The sequence below is a fragment of the Meles meles genome, chromosome 21 (genome assembly GCF_922984935.1).
Source record: "Meles meles chromosome 21, mMelMel3.1 paternal haplotype, whole genome shotgun sequence".
Classification (NCBI taxonomy): Eukaryota; Metazoa; Chordata; class Mammalia; order Carnivora; family Mustelidae; genus Meles; species Meles meles.
In genome coordinates, this window is record NC_060086.1 from 23,689,565 (window position 1) to 23,696,267 (window position 6,703).

Consider the following 6,703-nt stretch of genomic DNA (forward strand, 5'->3'; position numbering starts at 1 on the left):
AAAAAAAAAGAAGTCCCTTGAACTACTCCCTCAGACACAGACTGAAAACGATGGAACATTCTGGAAGAGGTTTCCCTGGGTTCAAAAGGCTTAGAGGTGAGCAGAGTGTTGCTGGCAACACTCATAATTCAAACGTGAGAGCGAAAACCCAAGCAGAGGGAACAAGGAGGAGACATCACGGGCAGCGCAGGTCAGGTACAGACAGCGGGGAGCGGTGGGGGTGGGACTGAGGGTCTGATGCTACCGGAATGGATGCTCCCCAGGAAAGCTGGAAATGGAGATTTTCACGAAAAAATCTATTTTGGCATCTTTTGCAAATCACTGAGAAACATTCTGTAAAGATTGAAGAACAGGGACCTATGCACATCTGTTTTAAATTCCGTCACTGTGTAAATGTATCACAGAAGTATACACCTGGGACATCATGGGTGCACACACGCAGGCTCAGACCCAGACACACAAACACACACACACACACACACACACTTTTAAAAGGAAAAGGGGAAAGAAAGCAAAGAGAGTTCTATAGCCCATACTGTAACACGTAGGTGAAAGGTACTTGCCGATTTGAAGTGGGTCCTCTGAATGTCATTCTATGATGGGTTGTGATAAGAAAGGCTTGACTCTGTGGAAAGACGGGAAAGACAGAAATGAGGCAAGGAGCTCAGATTCAGCAAAACTGCAAACACAGTTCGCAGATTCTCCAGAAAAGGCAAACACATCCTGCTCCTCTTCAAAGCAAGGGCCACTGAATGCACAGGGCCTTCTGCTCCGTGGCATCTGGCCCTGGGCACATGCAGTCACACTTTGGCAGATCGGGGTCAGGGGAGTTCACTAACAGGACACTCCGAATCGGATGTCCACTCTCAATCTCATCAGGAAATACTCAACACTCAGAAATCACTCAGTACTTACCCGATGTTCCAGTGTTTTCCAAGGTCTCTCTAGTTTCCTGCCTCTTCTGCAACAAAATGTATAACCCAGTCCTTACTGCTCACAGTTATCTGGAAAACGGACTCCTATACAGACCTGAAGTCAGTAACACTTATGTGACGAGTCCTCTCCTCCAGGATATGCCAAAAATCAGACCTGAGAGACCTGAATCCTCTACCACAACAACCACACACAAAGGCCAATGCCTTTTCCAGCCTAGAAGCCACCTCTGGGCTTAAGGGAGAGCCCACGTACTCTTATTTCACGCGGGGTTCTACCAAGCCGGATCCTCCTCTGCAGATACACAGTCTCAGATGCCAGGCGGCAACTAAAAAGCATATTTACTGTAACAGAATCTTGCATTTGGAAAGAGTGAAAACCTTGTTCCGTAGAATAAACTAAAACAGTCTCATACTTGAAAACTATTTCCAAACGATGAGAACTAGACATCTTTGAAAGACAAGCTGAAACTTTCAGGGTTAATTCAAAATTTTTTTAAAATATAAGACTTGGCATTTTATTTAAATCGCTGAGAAAGAAAGAAGGGAGCACAAGTTAAAACCACCAGGAAGCCCTGACCTTCGGCTTGAGGCCAGGGTTTAAATCTCAGCTCCACCCCTTCCTCCACGGGTGCCCTGAGGGAAATTCACTTCACTGCTTTGAGCCTCGGTTTCCCCACTGGGATTCACGAGTCTGCTCTGAGCACTGAATGGTCCCATTCAGTGATCCCTGATCCATTTCGCATGGTGCCACAAAAACTCCGAGCACAGACAACTGGGTGACTCAGTTGGTTAAGCGACTGACTTCAACTCAGGTCATGATCCCGGGGTCCTGGGAATGAGTCCTGCCTTGGGCTCCTGCTCAGCAGGAAGCCTGCTTCTCCATCTTCCACTCTCCCTGCTTCTGCTCTGTCAAATACAGTATTTTTAAAAAAAAAAAAAAAAAAAAGCTCCCAGAAGAGAGTCACTGACTCGTCCTCGACAGTTCTGCAAACTTCTTAAAACCTGGCCTCAGGCTGGTACCCAGAATATCTCACATGCAGTAAATGCCTAAGTTTAGTCTCCTCGTCACTCACTCGAACAATATTTACTATGCATCCCTCTAGGCCGGGCACCTCTCTATGCCCTGGAGGTAACAAAGAAGACACAACACACAGAAAATTCAGAGGATCAAACTACTGTAGGTCATTTCTTTTCAAGGTTCAGACAAATGACGCTCACGGACAGAACTGTCGCCAACGGAGGGTGACTGCATTTGGAAGATTGCTCCACAGGTTGGAATGAGGATGCTGGGGCCAGCAAGAAAGTGGGCAGGGGGTCCAAGAGAAGAGCCCCTAAAATGAGGTCCCCAGCATGCAGACCGGCCCCCTACTAACCGCTGCCTCTGAATCTACCCGGCTCAGTTGTCTGGTCCAAGCCACACTTACTTGATGCTGTGTAGCTTTCTCGTGACTATGACCGGAAAGTCAACCTCAAAATATTTCCTTGGGAGATCTTCATCCTGAGGAAAAATACACAGTAAGTTTCCTAATTCTATATTCCCTCATACATTTACTGACCGTCTTCATGCACCGACTACTAAGCCCCAAATGGCAACAGAGTATTTCAGGGCGCAAATCAGGAACGATATGGGGAAAAATGCAAGTTTCAGGTGGCTTTGGTCTCCGCGTGGAGAACGGACAGAGGATGAAAGTTAGGAGGCGCTCACAGCCATCCAGGAAGAAGGTCCAGGGAGGAAGTCGTGGGGAGCCGGAACTGGGGGAACAGCCACTGGGATGGAGACAGGGAGGCACTGAGAGGCCCTGGGGATGTAGGACCTAACAGACTTTGCCAAAAAGCAGACTGACATAGATTAGAGAGGGTCAGGAAACCGATGTGGGGGTGGGGCCAGCATGTGAGGGATCAAACAGGATACAACAGCAAACATCACAAAGCACCCGCCACGGTGAGGGCAAGCACTGTTTTGTGCTACATTTACTTTTTCCCATGAGAGGAGAGTGTGGTGGGGGGAAGGGCAGGCACTCTGGAGCCAGGGAATGGGGTTCAGATCCCAGCTCAGCCACTTGTCTGCTACGAGGTGCTGGGAAGTCACTCAACTCCCTGGGCCAAGCTTTCCACATCCACACAGTAGAGAAGGGACAGCACCTCACGGGGCTGTGAGGACTCCTGTAGAAAGAAATACTCCGGCGACACTCACAGCAGAACCTGCCAGAGTAAGCGGCATGGGTGAGACTTTATGATGTCTACTGTGGGCTGCAGTAAAGCAAGTGTGAAAGCCACACACACAGACAAACGGAAACACACAAACACATACACTGAGTCAAAGAAACACATCTACACAGACCCACACACAGGGACATGCAGAGACACACAGACCCCACACAGAGACACACAGAGACAAAGACACTGGGAAACACATGCAAAGACACACAGACACACACATGGAGGTACACACACCCACACAGAGACACAGACACACACACTCACGGCCCGCTCCCCCATCTGTGTCCCAGCCTACTCACGCCCCGGCCATCTTAGCACTTTCTCTCCATGTCTGCCATGTCCAGTCACAGCCCTGATGACTATTCTTGAACGCGTTCTCTCCTCAACCCCAGCTGCACAGACACCCCTTTCTGGCCTCTTCCAACCACACCCTGTCTGTCGCCTGCAGCAGCTCCTCACGACCCTACGGCCTAGCAAGAAACAAGGTCTCCGTGCCTGCTGACTTGCTTGGCATCGCCCCCCGCCCATGTATTCTTGGAACACCGTGTCCACCCGTACTTCTATTCCAGAAATACAGAGCCAGTTTGTTCAAGGGGAAAAGACAAAAGGAAAGACAGGTGCCGGTATCCAGAATCTGGTCGCGGTGTCGCTATTGCAGGCTGGGATGACACCCACGTTTCTGACGTGAGCCACTGCACAGGCAAGAACACTGTGTATGCAGATAGTCACCCGCGATGGGAAGCCGAGACTGCGGGGTCGCCAACCCCGGGGTCAGCATGATGGGGACAGAAATCATGAGCAAGCGTTTCCTGATAGGAGGGGGCTCCGAACAGTGAGTGTCAGAACTGTAGGTCCAGCTACGGCCCACCCTTGTGGAAAATCTCAGGGGGTCTGGTTTGCGGAAGAGGCAGGGAGAGAGAGAGGGAGACAGGAGGACAGAGAAAAAGACCGCTTCCTGGGATATCAGAAGACACAGGCTCAGCCATCCCAATTGTTCACACTCACAGCTGCCACGCATGCCTGGTTTTGTGCAGAACGCCGCGATGGGCGAACCGGCTAAGGCTACCGGGAGGAAATGTTTAGGGAAGATGAGGACATAACTTCCGCTAGGATACCCCACCACACCCTTCCAGAATGTTACTCCCACAATAGGAAAGGTTAAGGCGAGTCTAAAATTCCAAGACAAGGGTGCCTGGGTGGCTCAGTGGATTAAGCCTCTGCCTTCTGCTCGGGTCGTGGTCTCAGGATCCTGAGGTCGAGCCCCGTGTGGGACTCTCTGCTCAGCGGGGAGTGTGCTTCTCACTCTCTCTCTGCCTGCCTCTCTACCTACTTGTGATCTCTTTCTATGTCAAATAAATAAATAATAAAATCTTTAAAAAATAAAATAAAATTCCAAGACAAATGAGTATGATTGAAAGCAAATGAAGGACAGCATACACTCCTATGCCTTGTGTTGGACTTCTTACTTTATGAGAAGGAGCTTTCCCTCGGGGTGTCTGGGTGGCTCAGTCGAGCCAGTGGCCAACTCTTGATTTCGGTTCAGGTCATGATCTCAGGGTCATGGGTTCGAGTCACGTATCAGGTCCCCAGGCATCAGATACTTGACCCTCAGGAGAATTCTGAGTAAGGGATCACTGTGGAGGGGAAGCTATCCAGAGGCACACCTGGAGCCTCTAAGGAACAGACATCTACTTTCTGGGCTTTGGGAAAGGAACAAAATGGCTGCGGCACATGACACTTCCAGTTTGGGTTCTGGGATCCCTAAGTGCTTCTGACACCTATTTGTCAGGAGTTGGCATGTCACAGGAGGTGTGGAGGACACCCAGGATGGGGCTTTGGTCCCAGACACCTCCAGGGAGAGCCGTGAGGAAGGACAGCCCTCGGATTTAAAGGGGATCCCACAGGGCCGACCGCAGCACAGGTTGCCCAAGGTGACACCCATCCCCTGGGTCCTTGATCCTTGGGTTGTGTGGAAATAGAAGTTGGGAGACACAGAGAAGCCAAGGTTCCTTAAAGGGATTCACTACCCCATGACTCTTTATCTGTGGTGGTACTGCCTTCCCTGGGCCCTATTGCTGCTCGCTGCCGGACAGCGGGAGCCTTCAACTGTCCCCACAGTCTTGGGTCTGAGATCATACAGAACGATCTCCCACCGTGGTGGAAGCAGAAAGCCTGTGACCCACTGCTAAGCCTCTGCTGGTGCAGCCGGGGGACCATCCCGGGTGGAAGGTGCATGAGACCATGAGACTGGCAGACAAAATTTGCTCCACACTGTCTAGAAGCACAGATCTCTCCATTCAAGAATTAGCAAACTTGCTGCCAATGACCAGGAAGTATTTTAGCCTTGGCAGGCCAGACGGCCTCTCCTCCAAGTACTCAACTCCGCAGTTGTGCTGGTAAATCAGCCATAGAGAAGACTTAAGTAAATGGGAGTGGCCGTGTTGCAATGAAACTGTATTTACAAAGACAGGTGGGTAGGCAAAATCGGGCCCTTTCCGCCTAGGCTCCGAAGCACAAACAAGCATTACTTTTTTAAAGAAACTTAGATTAAAAAGAAAAAAAACCCTTTGAGCAATACGATTATCAAACGAAACACCTCCACAGTATCTTTCCTACCCTGTGCTATTTGCTTTCCTCACTCCTGATAGATAGCCATTTTCTTGGAAGGGGTACCTAAGTCTCAAGTACCTTGACAGGAAAGAAAAACGTCAGATCTATTCGTTATTAACCCATTATTGACAGGGGGAGAAACCAAACCTCAGAACCAATTCAAAAGGGTATGGGGCCGCAAGGAGGCATTTCTCCAGTGGCTTCTGCTCACATGACACGTTCTGCCCCTGCATTCTGTTCCAGCTCCTTCCACCACACCACGTCACTGAGGTAGTGATGCACCACCGACTGGCGGACCGCAAAGACACCCTGAGCAAGCACAAGGCTCTGGACAGAGAACAGGGAAGCAACCGGGGCTTGCGGGACCTGCAGTCTATGCGCTCCTGGATCTGCCACTAACCGGACCCGTCTCGTTTCCTGTGAGAGGAGTTATACCTGTGCTTGCTCGTTAACAGAGCAGGTGAGGGATCACATCAGGGAATCGCTATGAAAGGCCTTTGTGTCCTATCACTATCACCCAGCCTTGCACATCTCTAAACTGTACGGTAGACACTCACGATGACGATAAAATCTTCGTGATCATCAATACGGCAGACACACGGGCTCTGGGGCTCACGATCCTACTGGCAGGTCTTCCACACATGCAGAGGACTCGTCTACAAGGGTTTTTATCAGAAGCTCTGTTTGTAACAGGAAAGGAGGAGAAGCCAGGCACCCATCCTTCACCAGAGCCCCGGTGACATCAAGTACGTGTCTAAAGGCGGCAGCAGGCGCAAACAGCTGGGGACAGGGGTGCGAGACAGACAGTCACTGCGTTCCCTCTGAATATATTTTAACATTTTGAAGCGGGCGGGCATCTTCACAAATGAAACAATTCGGGAAAGAAGAGGGCGAATGTTCATTTACCTTTAATCTCCAGAAGGCGGTCTCCATCCCAG

At 50.2% G+C, this 6,703-nt stretch overlaps 1 long non-coding RNA gene across 2 annotated transcripts; it reads right to left on the minus strand.

Annotated features, from left to right (window-relative positions):
* Positions 1-560: 560 nt before the first annotated feature.
* On the minus strand, positions 561-6,703 carry LOC123933392. Of its 2 annotated transcripts, none has more exons than XR_006816591.1 (3): positions 6,672-6,703; positions 2,360-2,433; positions 561-625 (listed from the first exon to the last, which is right to left on the minus strand). It is a non-coding gene; the product is annotated as an uncharacterized LOC123933392 (long non-coding RNA). The 2 variants fall into 2 exon arrangements; XR_006816590.1 differs by lacking the exon at positions 6,672-6,703 and adding an exon at positions 6,323-6,386 and having other exon boundaries at positions 569-625.